The sequence below is a fragment of the Apium graveolens genome, chromosome 3, assembly GCF_009905375.1.
Source record: "Apium graveolens cultivar Ventura chromosome 3, ASM990537v1, whole genome shotgun sequence".
NCBI lineage: Eukaryota > Viridiplantae > Streptophyta > Magnoliopsida > Apiales > Apiaceae > Apium > Apium graveolens.
The window spans coordinates 92,289,537-92,303,920 of record NC_133649.1 but is presented as its reverse complement, the minus strand read 5'-3'; positions in this window follow the sequence as shown (position 1 = coordinate 92,303,920).

The window sequence follows — 14,384 nt, the reverse complement described above, 5'->3', positions numbered from 1 at the left end:
CACTTCGAGAATTTAGCATATAACTTCTTTTTCCTTAAAATCTCCAAAGCTGTCCTTAAATGTTCCGCATGATCCTTTTTCGTCTTTGAATAGATCAAAATATCGTCTATAAATACAATAACAAACTTGTCCAAATATTCCTTGAAAATTCTGTTCATCAGGTCCATAAATGCTGCCGGGACATTGGTCAATCCAAAAGACATTACTAAATATTCATAATGTTCGTACCTTGTTCGGAAAGCTGTCTTTGGTATATCTTCTGGCTTGATCTTCAACTGATGATATCCCGAATCTATTAACACTTTGGCACATAAAGAATTCACATTAAGCGTACCTGCCACAACATCCGTATCCTGGATAGCATCCTTCACAGACATGTCAAAAACTCTAGCCCCTGGAGTCTCATTCACTGTTGTGGTAGATCCCATTATTCTCAATGCATTACTGACTGGGGCTGGTGTCTTGCAATCCCTGGCCATATGTCCTGGCTTTCCACATTTAAAGCACGTAAATCCAATGGCTGGAACCTTCGCTACTGGATTCCGGATAGGCTGATCCTTATTTGCTGGCTGATTTCGGCACTCCCTTGAATAGTGCCCTTTCTGGTTGCATTTGAAATATACCACATTCAACTTATTACAAACTCCTCCATGCTTCTTTCCACAAACTTGACAATCTAGAAAAGTTAGTCTCAACTGATTTGGCTGATTCACATTAACTGGACGGTTGCCTTGGCCTCCGTCGCCTGCATTTTATCTCTTGAAATTAAAATTTCTCCCTGGTTGAAACTTGCCCTTCTTAAAATTTCGAAACTTCCCTGGTTGTAACTGACCCTCACTTCCCTCAACTTTCCTTTTCTTACTTTCCTTCTCCTTCTGTGACATCTTACTCTCTGTCTCCGCGATCATGGCCTTCTGTACCACTTCTGCATAGGTTTCCAATTCAAAAATAGCTACCTTCCCTCTGATCCATGGCTTCAAGCCTTGCTGAAATCTCTTAGCTTTCTTCCTGTCAGTATCCACATACGACGGCACATACCTTGACAATTCTTCAAATTTACTTTCATAATCTGCCACCGACATAGTTCCTTGCTTCAACTCTAAAAACTTCAGCTCCATCTGATCCTGGACAAACTGAGGAAAATACTTTTCTAGAAACAATTCCTTAAACCTCTCCCAAGTAATAGCATTTGTACCTTCCGAAGTCTTCACTATCTCCCACCAATAGGTGGCCTCATTCTTCAAATAGTAACTTGCAAACTCAACCTTCTGCTCCTCTTTCACTTTTACCAAGGCAAATGCCTTCTCTATTTCCTTTAACCACACATTTGCTTCAATCGGCTCTAAGGAACCCTTAAATTCTGGTGGGTTTACTGCCTGAAAAGGTTTAAAAGTTACCTGGGGATTGGTCTGTCTTTGTTGTTGTTGTGCCAGGTGAACTGTTTGTTGGGCCAAGATTTGAAAAATCTGGGCTATTGCTGGGTCTATGGGTCCTGGGTTCACATTCGGGTTTGTATCATCTTGGTTGTTATTGTTGTTGTTGTTGGTTTCTTTATTCTGGGTATTGGTGCGGGTATTTCTTCTGGGAGGCATTTTCTGTAAAGAATCAAACAACTTATTTAGCTTTTGAATCAAATCTTTTGCATAAAAGAAAAGTTTTGTAAAACAGAAATATCTCTTTTTGAAAAAAGTTGTAACTAAATAAATTGCATGCTTCTTTACAGAATATAAACAGTTATGGAAAACAGGGTACATGGTATCACAAGATATAACTGGTGTAATAAATAAGGTAAAGTAAAACAGGTGCAATAAAGTAAATGACAGTTCTGGAAAAGGAAAAGGTACTGATATATATAGATCAAAAGTTTAGGGTAGTACAAGCGTAAAGACGCTTCGAAAGTAAAAGCAAAAAGGGTACAACAACCTACTCACTACTCAGCATAGCTAGTCTATAAATACAACTCAAAAGTCTACTGATACATACTACACACTACTGTACATACTATATAACCATAACAACATTGCTCAGCATCTCTATCTCTGGATCTCTGACTCATGGCAGGTCTGGACCTCCAATCTCCTCAAGCTCTTCTAGAACTCACTTAGCCCACTCCACTAATAAATTAGGGGTGATGTCCTCATATGTAGCCTCAGCAATCCACACTGCAGCTGTCCTACAAAATGCCTGTAGCCTCTCTCTGAGTCGCCTCTCACCACTCCCAACCTCTCTGGTACGCATAATATGTAGTAACTCCTGAATCTGACACTGAAGGAATCGCTGCTCCATAAGGCAGGCCTCAAACTGATGATATGGGACAAGATAGGAAGAGAACTGGAAAGGTACCCCTGTGACTGAATGACCAAGTAAAGCCTGAATCAGCAGGTGGGAGTCCTCTAACAGGGGGCCTCATGCCTGGGGGTGGAATAGCCTGTAGTGGTACGGGCTGCAACACAGGTGGAGGTAGAATAGCCAATACTGGTGGAATAACAGGACGTGGATCCGATGAGGGCGCTCCAACTAAAGGCTCTGAGTGAGCAGCTGATACGGGAATAAAAGAGTCGGCCATCGCTGCTATCTGAAATCATATCGCAATATAAGAATCTCGAACCACGACATGAATTATACTAATACCGGTTATACCATAACACTCAACCTCTCGATGTTCTATCATTCTATTTCTTACTTCTAGTCCTAACCCTCTACCCATTCCCGTCAACCTAGGCTTGTGTCAGTGACTTATAACCTGTAGCTCTGATACCAAACCTGTGGTGCCCTCCAAACCCGGGTCAGAAGTTTGGGGTCCACACACATACCTTATTTATAACCTGCGTATAATAATAATAAAGATAATAATAATATGCAGTGACCTTACTTACCAACTACCATGGATTGCAACAGGTTAAAGTATGCACACAAGCCAAACACACTAATATATTACATACCGATCAAATCCCATCTATTCAAACTCGAAACTGAGTATTAAACATTATTACAAATTTTTACAAACTCAAATTATTCAAAAGAAGCCTGCTAGCTTAACTCGATCAACCAGAACCCCTAGCTCTCGCGCTGGACTGGGGATCCTCGCTACCAACTGGTTCCTTTTTAACTGGAAAGAATATAAATAACATCGCACAAATGAGCTAACTAGCTCAGCAAGTCACAATAACAAAACTAAGAATAATGATCATCAGGTGAATATGGTTATGATATCAAGTGAACAATGGATTATGGTTTAGAATTGGATATTATACTTTTATTTTAAAAACCAAGGTTAGGCTGCTGATCAGTCACGCACTAACCCCGAGCAAAGCACGCAGCATTGCTCTAACTACTGGATCTAAGGCACACATTGGCCTAACTTGACCATTATATTGTCTGACCACGAATCTGGTCCACAATTTTATAAAAACAATCCAATTCTAACATAATAATATAATAAGCAATAATAGCAATAACCAGAATCATTAACAACATTGGATGCTCCATAATGAAATGGTTTCAGGATTCATGAGAATTAATATGGCAGCTTCAAGGTTTAGCTGTTGGGTAATGAAAGAATTGAATAACAAAGGAATCAGTGTTTCAAGGTTTCAAGGATTTTGCCTTTCAAAGCATAGGATGCAATGGTTTGAGTGTGTGGGTCATTCAATTTAGTGTTCGATATTTAGTTTGTATGTATTTGTGGAGTAGTATCGTATACTTGAGGTTCATATTTGGGTATGCAATAATCAATGGCTTAGAAAGAATAAGGGTTTATGGCTCAAGATCAAAACTGGAATCAGGGTTTAGGTTTATGTGCTTCAAAGCACTTGCAATATCAGCAAAACTATCAAATACTATAATATCTCGAGAAAGTTCAGAACACTTGCCTAGTATTAGCTTACTATCCTGCACTCGCTTCCAATCTCAACCGTCTTACTTCTCAACTACCTGTTTCCCTTTCCTACGTCTTGCCTCTTCTGCTCACATATCATAAGCATCTATCAATAATCAACTCACACGATTCTATTCAACACATACTTCTATCTACCCTTCGTTTCACCCAAATCCGATTAACGGATTGAAGGTTACGCAATAATCAAGTAAACACCGAATATATAGATCGATAGTCAATCAGCAAGTCACATATAACACATAATACATCACGTAATCAATGACATATCATTTATGAGGAAGTCTCGGGTCATAAATAAGCTTTTGGTTATTTAAAATGATTTTTAAAACATTTTTCGGAATTAAAACGGGTCGTTGGATCAATTTCGGGTAAATAAACAGGGTTCGATTAGCCAATTCTGGCTTCGAAACAATTTTATAATAATTATCGAGCCTTTAAAATAATTTAGAATAATATTTTAAAGCTCGAAACTATTTTTTCGGAATTTTTACATCATTTTTAAATAATTAAATCTAATTAAATAATTAAATAAAATCAATTAGTAATTAAATAAATAAATTAATCAATTAATTTTCGAATTAATTGACCAATTAATCAATTAAAAATTAACTGAAATTAATTAACTAATTAATTTAGATTTATTTTGAATTAAAAATAATTTTCGGAATTAAAATATAAATTTTTAGAATTTTCAGAAATTAAAAACGAATTTTTATAACAAAATAAATAGGAAATATAATTTTTAAATATTTTTAAAACAGGAATCCAATTTTTGTAAAGTCTGGAAACTTCAGGGACCTAACTTCATCATCTCCAAAAGTACAGGGGCCTGTTTGCAATTTTGCAAACTCCCACCGTCGACTCGCCGGAGTCTGGCCGGAGAACACGATTCCGGCTATCTCAGGCCACCAAACTGTGCAGATTTAATCTACAGGTTACCAGCAACTTATACATGCAATCAAAATTCAATAATCATCCATGTCCTGACCGGAAAATGGCCAAGAACATCCCCGATTTCCGGCGAACATCGTAAAACTTAAAAACACAACTCCCTTCAATTCACTAATCCTCTGTTAACGAGCTATATACCAATCGATTGCAAATTTCATAAGGAACACAACCCACTATAAATCAACTAGCCAACAGCTAATAACCCCTGAATCAAAAACCCCCAAATTTCAATTGAAAGCATTCATACGGGTTATAAACCCTAATTTTGAAATTCGAAAATCAAACTCAAATTTGAACATGTTATTGAACTCCAAATCAGACGTATAATATATCAAAATCATCAGGAAAACAAGCTCTACAACATGCAATCATCAAATCATACAAACAACCATCCGAACAAAAATTCATATTTTTAATCAAAATAATTCGAAAATAAATAAAAATATATAAAATCAACCTTTGATTCTGCAGTAAAATAGGTTATGGAATCTGATAGAGCTCTTGAAGACCTTCAAATCTGGTACTCGAGCTTTTCAAACAAAGATCAATAACACCTTCAAAAGTTGGTTTGATTCTTGGAACAGTTTATGAATATATGATTTTTCTTTGTAAAATTATATAATTATCTCTCTGCAAATGATTTTGATATGAAATAAAATACGGTAAAAGGCTATTTATATTTACGGAAAATTAGTATCCCGTTGGATCATTCCGGATATAAAACGGTACGTTTATTTATAAAAACTGATCCAAACAGTATCGGTTTTCGGGATAATTATCCAAATCAGTACAATTTGTACTGCAGTCTTAGTCTCAGCGCCTGGTTACACGTACTACGAAGTGATAATTGTGATAGTTTAATAAAAAGCTCCCGTTTATCGAATATACGAGTTTTATTGATTTACCGAAACGAATATTGTATCGATAATGTTGCGCCGGGACCCCCGCACGAAAAATCGTACGCCTGATCGAAAAAGTCGAAACATGGAAAATGCTCAGAATATTACAATTAGGTTAGGAAGGAGTTCTCGAAAGAGTTTCGGGTTCCAAAAACGTAACAACGGGTGATGTCGGTTGGTTCCCGTTTTTATAAGATAGATTTTAAATACCCGGAAAAAGATTTTATAAATTTCACATGATTCTTATAAATTCATAAATCAACATAAAAATAATTAGGAAGATATGACAATTATCTATATTTTATTTTGGACATATAAAAATTAAAATACTCAATTAATATTATTTTTGAATATCCAAATACAGATAACACTTATAATTAATTCACAGAATAGATACTGGACACATATAATAATTATTTAATAGCAAAATAATTACATGATATATCCCGGATATTACAAGCGAGGTTCGGGATTACTTCGCGGCTGATCACCGGCTGTAATCTGTAGCGTCATAAAATGGTGTTTGATTAAAAAATGATTTTGGAAATGTTTTGATACAAACAAATGATACCATCACCCAAAAGTTCATCTCTTATTATTATTAGCTCTATCTTCATATTTTTATTCTTTTATATATATCGATTAAAGTTTTGTACCGTATTGTTTAGCACTTGTTGAGTATTTGGCTCACTACTTGCTTTCACCCTGATATTACAGCTAGCAGCTATGGTTAGATTCAAGAAGACAGCACGTAAGACTTATGATGCCGATGCGTATGTTCGAGCTCAGGTAGAATAAGAGATAGTTTTGTGTGAGGACTCGATATTAAAACCAGTTGTAATAGTTAATAGTGTTGGGCTAATCCAAACCCTAAACTGTAAGATCTTGGATTTGGTTGTATTTACTTTCTATTGTAATAGTTTTTATATATTATGTATTGTTAAGTTGGGGGTGTGACAGGTTTTGGTATCAGAGCTACGGTTCAGAGTCCCTGGACAACCCAAATAGGTTATAGGGTATATGTATAAGTTATAGATATTATGCGAGAGAGTAGGTTAAGTAAATTTATTATTAATACTCCTCTTATATATATATATTTATGATTTATCAGCAAAGGGCGCACTCCTCATCATCCTCTGGGTCGGTTGATACTATTGCTTTCTCTGTGTATGCTGATTTGAGGCGCGAGTTTGACACGCTTCAGGGCAAGTACGACCGAATAATAGACCGATTGAAGAACGTGTATCCGGATAGCCGAAACTATGAAGGGAAGCCTAAGGAGCATATGACTGCGAGACTTGAGACTTTGGTTCAGTACGTCAACACTAAGCTTGAGGAGATGCCATCGCACCGAGACCGTACCAACCAGTATATCATCCAGATGGTGGTGGATGAGCTCCAGAGTATTGTGAAGACGCTTCGAGAGGAGAAGACTACCAAACCCCCTTCTGATGGAGTGGAGCCTTAGTTCTTTCCATTATCTACTTTTCATGTTGTTGTATTATCGGACTATGTAGAACTCCCTGTTGTTCCTTTAAATAAGCATGTTATTCCTAAATTCAGACCTTATTCCAATCTTGATGTATTGTGACCTTAAAATTCAATTATTATGCACTATTAGTTCCGTTTGCTTTCAATTGTTTATTTTACGCCTTTATATGCATCACCCTATTCGTTTAATTTGAAACTTGACCTCATATGTAAATAAGAATGCCATGTGATACCCTCGAATTATTTTATCATTCATATTTGTTTTGACATAACTCTTATTTCAGGATCATGCCTCCTAAAAAGAAGAACCCAACAACCACATCCACCACAGACCCAAATATTCTTCGACTACTGGAAACTTTGCAACAGCAAACCAATGCTATAGCTCAACAACAACTAACTCTTCAATAACAAATTGAAAACTAAGATAACCGTGAACCACGCCAACCACCTGAACCACCAGTACCACCTAGACAAGTTGTCACTTTCAAGGTATTTCAGAATGTGAATCCACCTGCATTTCATGATACCACTGATCCAGTAATAGCTAACACATGGATTAAGGAGATGGAAAGGGCTTTTGAGTTGGTACAGTTAGGAGACGATCAGAAGATGCCATATGCTACTTACTTCTTGAAGGGCGAAGTCATCTATTGGTGGGAGTTTATAAAAGCTATGGAAGCAACTCAGCAGGTTTCTTGGGAGAGATTTAAGAAGTTATTTCTGGAAAAGTATTACCCTAATTACATGCAGAATCAGATGGAGCTTAAATTTTTGGAGTTGAAGCAAGGGAACATGACTGTACTGGAGTATGAGAAGAAGTTCACTGAGTTGTCAAGGTTTGTGACAAAGTATACCAGCACTGAGGAGGAAAAAGCAAAGAAATTTCAGCAAGGATTGGAGCCTTGGATTAGAGATAGAGTGGCTATGTTTGAACTTGAAACCTATGCGGGAGTAGTATAGAAAGTTGCTCTGATTGAGAATAATGGGACGCAGTCAAGGAAGGAAAGGGATAACAAGAAGAGGAAGGTTCCATTTTATGGAGAAAAGTCTGAAGCAGGAAGTTCACAAGATCGGAATGTAAAGAGGATTGGATTCCATAAGGGCGGAAATTTTCAAAAGAAAGGAAATTTGGGCAAAAGGCAAGAATCGAAGGGGAACAATCAGGCAAGCCAAGGGCAAGTTGGAGAAAACAGGTTCCAGAGACCGGAATGCAAGCACTGTGGAAGAAGGCACCCCGGAGTGTGTAATAAGTTGAGCATGATACCACTGATCCAGTAATAGCTAACACATGGATCAAGGAGATGGAAAGGTCTTTTGAGTTGGTACAGTTAGGAGACGATCAGAAGACGCCATATGCTACTTACTTCTTGAAGGGCGAAGTCATCTATTGGTGGGAGTCAGTAAAAGCTATGGAAGCAACTCAGCAGGTTTCTTGGGAGAGATTTAAGAAGTTATTTCTGGAAAAGTATTACCCTAAGTACATGCAGAATCAGATGGAGCTTAAATTTTTGGAGTTAAAGCAAGGGAACATGACTGTACTGGAGTATGAGAAGAAGTTCGCAGAGTTGTCAAGGTTTGTGATAAAGTATACCAGCAGTGAAGAGGAAAAAGCAAAGAGATTCCAACAAGGATTAGAGTCTTGGATCAGAGATAGAGTGGCTATATTTGAGCTTGATACTTATGCAGGCGTATTGCAGAAGGCTGCTCTGATTAAGAGTAATGGGATGCAGTCAAGGAAGGAAAGGGATAACAAGAAGAGAAAGGTTCCATTCTATGGAGAAAATTCTGAAGCCGGAAACTCACAAGACATGAATATGAAGAGGATTGGATTCCATAAGGGCAAAAATTTTAAAAAGAAAGGAAATTTGAGCAAAAGACAAGAATCAAAGGGGAACAACCAGGCAAGCCAAGGAAAAGTTGGAGAAAACAGATTTCAGAGACCAGAATGCAAGCATTGTGGAAGAAGGCACCCTAAAGTGTGTAATAAGCTGAGCATGACATGCTATAGGTGCAACCAGAAGGGACATTTGGCAAACGAGTGTAAGATGCCAAAGCCGGGAGTTACATGCTACAAGTGTGGAAAGACTGGACACATAGTTAGGGAGTGCAAGTCAACCGGACCAGTCAAAGCTCTGATAAACATGGCAAGTACCAGTGCGAGCGTGCCAGCTAAGGTATTGGCAGGTACAATTTTACTCAATAATGTCATAGCTAAAGTATTGATTGATTCAGGAGCAACAAGATCTTTCATATCAAAAACTTTTGTTGATAAGCTTCAATGTGATAAAATGATTATGAACGAGGTAGTAAATGTGGTAATTGCGAACCAAGAGAAGATTCATGTGAATCAATTCTGTCCGAAGTGTGAGATTGATATTTCGGGGTATAAGTTTTCAGCCGACTCGATACTCTTCAAGTTGGGAGAGTTTGATATAATTTTAGGCATGGATTGGTTAGGAGAAAATAACTCTCAGATTAATTGTAAGACCAAGAAAGTATATTTAAAGGCGAAGAGTGGAGAGAAGGTAGTATTTAAGGGGCAGAGGCAAGAACAACTATTTCTCACAATCTTTCAGGCTAAGAAGCTACTTAGAAAAGGTTGTGAGTCGTTCCTAGCGTATGTAGTCGATTCAGAAAAGGGCAACCCCAACATAGAAGATATCCCTGTAGTTAACGAGTTTCCCGATGTGTTTCCAGATGAACTACCAGGCTTACCACCAGATCGACAAATCGAGTTCGAGATCAACCTTGCTCCAGGCACGGAACCAATTTCAAAGGCCTCATATAGGATGGCACTAGCAGAAATGAAAGAGTTGGTGAGTCAGCTACAAGAATTGTTGGACAAAGGAGTGATACGGCCAAGTACGTCGCCATAGGGAGCACCTGTTCTGTTTGTAATGATTAAGAACCGTTACCCGCTCCCAAGAATAGATGACCTATTTGATCAGCTGAAAGGAGCAAAGTGCTTTTCAAAGACTGACTTGAGATCAGGATACCATCAATTAAAGAACAAAGAGGAAGATATTCCAAAGACATCATTCTGGATAAGATACGAACATTATGAATTCTTAGTAATGCCTTTTAGATTGACTAACGCCCCGACAGATGAATCGGGTATTTAAAAAGTATTTGGACAAGTTCGTAGTGGTGTTCATTAATGACATCCTTATTTATTCAAAGTCAGGAAGAAGAACATAAGCAGCATCTATGGATAGCATTGGAGATATTCCGACAAGAGAAGTTGTATGCCAAGTTTTCTAAATATGAGTTTTGGTTAAAGGAAGTTCAATTTTTGTGACACATCATTGGAGATGAAGGAGTTAAAGTAGATCCGGCAAATATTGAGGCGATTATGAGTTGGGAGAGGCCAAAGACACCTACGGAGGTGCGAACTTTTCTAGGATTGGCGGGGTATTATAGAAGATTTGTCAAGGATTTTCAAAAATCGCCACGCCATCGACTAAGTTAACCAGGAAGAATCAGAAGTTCGAATGGAATGTAGAATGTGAGGATAGCTTTCAAGAGTTAAAGCAGAGGTTGGTGACAGCTCCGATGTTAGTACTACCAGAAGACCAAGGAAACTTTGTGATTTTCAATGATGCTTCACATAAAGGATTGGATTGTGTGCTAATGCAACACAATAAGGTGATCGCGTATGCGTCAAGACAGTTAAAACCACATGAATCGAAGTACCCTACACATGACTTGGAACTAGCCGCCATAGTATTCGTACTTAAAATTTAGAGGCATTACCTCTACGGAGAAAAGTGTGAGATCTACACAGATCGCAAGAGTTTAAAGTATATTTTCACTCAGAAGGAGCTCAATATGAGGCAAATGAGATGGTTGGAACTAATTAAGGACTATGATTGTTCGATAAATTATCATCCTGGAATGGCGAACATGGTAGCCGATGCTTTGAGTAGGAAGGAAAGATTGAATATGATAGCAACACCAAAAGAATTATCTGAAGAAATTAAGAGGTTTGAATTGGAACTTTGTGATCGTGGAATAGTTGAAGAGGTTTGTCGTACAATGACTTTTCAGCCAACGTTATTGGAAAAGATAAGGAAATGTCAGGAAGAAGTAATGAAGAAAGAGGGAAGTCAGCTAACTGGAGAAGAGATTGGTACTCAAAAGGATGAGCAAGGTATACTAAGGTTTTCCTCAAGAATTTGGATTCCTCATGTACCTGAATTGAAGAATGAGATTTTGCAAGAAGCCCACAATTCAAGATTTTCAATCCATCCGAGAAGCACCAAGATGTATCGAGACTTGAAACAGAACTTTTGGTGGCCCAATATGAAGCGAGAAGTGGCAGAATAGGTTGCGAAGTGCTATACATGTCAGAAAGTAAAGGCAGAATATCAGAAACCAAGCGGATTAATTCAGCCCCTAAAGATTCCAGAATGGAAATGGGAAAACATTGCTATGGACTTTATAGTGGGACTACCGTGAACGAAATCCGGACATGACGCTATATGGGTTATAGTTGATCGCCTTACGTAGTCGGCACATTTTCTTCCAATTAATGAGAAGTCATCATTGGACAAATTGGTTCATCTGTATATGCGTGAAATCGTACTAAGATATGGAGTACCCATATCGATAGTTTCAGACAGAGATCCCCAATTTAACTCAAGATTCTGGAAGCAATTTCAAGAGAGGCTTGGCATGAAGTTGAACACGAGTACGGCGTATCATCCGCAGACTGATGGTCAGAGCGAAAGGACAATTCAAACAATCGAAGACATGTTGCACAGTTGTGCAATCGATTTTGCAGGAAGTTGGGACGACCACTTGCCATTAGTAGAATTCTTCTATAACAACAGCTATCACTCCAGTATTGGCATGCCACCATATGAAGCTTTATACAGACGAAAATGTAGATCACCGACAAGTTGGGATGAAGTAGGAGAGGGGAAAATTCTTGGCTCAGAATTGGTACAACAGTTGCATGAGACAGTCAAATTAATTCAGAAAAGGTTGTTTGCTGCTCAAGATAGACAGAGAAAGTATGCGGATCCAGCGCGTAAGGATGTTAGATTCTAAGTAGGGGAAACCGTTTTGCTGAAAGTGTCACTGAGGAAAGGGTTGTCTAGATTTGGCAAGAAAGGGAAGTTAACACCTAGATCTATAGGTCCTTTTGAAATTTTGAGTCAAGTGGGGAAGGTGGCTTACGAGTTAGCCTTACCACCTCAGTATCAACATGTGCATAATGTGTTCCATGTGTCATCGCTTAAGAAGTACAATCCTGATGCCAACCATATCATAGAATATGAACCTGTAGAAATTCAGGCAGACCTGTCATTTGTGGAGCAACTTGTCAAATTACTCGACCGGCAAGTAAATAGTCTTAGGAATAAGTCGGTAAAGTTAGTGAAAGTACTTTGGACGAACCCCAAGGTTGAAGAATTAACCTTGGAGTTAGAGTCTGATATGCGTTCCCGGTATCCTCATCTGTTCTCTTAGATTCTGAGGACAGAATCCTTTAAGGCGGAGAGGATGTTACGAGCGGCATTTTGTGTAATATTATTTGTGAACTCTGTATCATAATAGAGTCGATTATAAATATGCATAATGATTGTACATTTGTGTGAATGGAAATTTCTGCGTTATAAATTGCTTTATGTAGTATATAATTTTTTTTCAAAGTAAGAGTTTTATTAATTGCCCTTATTTTTGACTTATAAAGAATATTCTATACCTTGGAAAATTATCTTTTAAAAATTATCTCACTCACAAATTTCAAAAGTAATCTCATAAAATTTCTAAAAAACCAAGTTATTTTATGGTATAAATTTTATAATTTTTGAACTTTTATTTTATTTTATAAAAGTAAATCTTTGAAAATTAGTTGTTTAATAATTAGCAAATTACATGAAAACCCTTGCATGTAAATCACTCTTCCATTCAATTAAAGGGCAAATAAGACATTTCCAACCCCACTAACTCATCTTTTATTAGCCAAACTACCTCATTGACCTTGCATGCAAAATGGCCTTGTTACGACCGACATTTTATGTAATATTATCTGTGGACTTTGTGTGATATTAAAGCCGTAAGTGAATATACTTAATGGTTGTACCTTGTGTGAATGAAAAATTTCTGCATTTTAAATTTGCTTTATGTAGTATATGATTTTTCAAAGCGAGAGTTTATTTATTTCCCTTATTTTTAATTTATAAGTAATATTCTAAACCTTGGAGAAATTTTCTTTTAAAAGTTATTTTATTCACAAATTTCAAAAGTGATTTTATAAAATTTCTAAAAATCCAAGTTATTTTATGGTATAAATTTTATAATTTTTGAACTTGTATTTTATTTTATAAAAATAAATCTTTACAAATTTTATTGGTTATAATTATCAAATTACATAAGAGACCTTGCATGCAAATCACCCTTCTATTCTCTCAAAGGCCAAATAAGATTTTCCAACCCCGCTAACTCATTTGATTATTACCAAATTACTACATTAGCCTTGCATGCAAAATGGCCTAACTTTAGCTAAAGGACATTTTTGTAAGTTCTCACTTCCACTCATTATTTGTCAACCAAAAAACATAAAACGAAAGTTTAAGTGGGAGAAGTCATTCCACTCATTCCACACTCCAACACCCCATAAATTTTTCTCCTCCCCCCTCCCACCATTGCTATCGATCGAAGGCCTATGCCCCACCCCCTTCCATTTTTCAATTCATTCTTCATCTTTCCAAGTGTAAATCTTCTACCCACATTCATCTTATATACTTTCCAAGTGTTTTGTGACTTGGAAGTTGAAGTTCCATGGATGCATGTGTAGTTCTTATGTGATCTCCAAAGAGAAACTCTTGATTCTTGTGAATTCAAGAGCTCTCCATGAGATATATTATGTATATGTGCTAACTACGTGTTTTATGGAGATATCATGCTTTAAAATCCTTTGCATGCTACTGAAATTTCCTTATATATTTATGTTTAGCCATGCATGCTAGTTTTAAGACATTAAAATGATGATCAACCATGTTTTGCATGCTACTCTTTTCGAAATCATGTTGTTATGTTTAAAAATCTATAAATTTGAAATATGTGTGCCTAAAATAGATTGTTTCTATGATAAATTTCTTATTAATAGTTAAAAGAAGTTATATTTCATGATTATT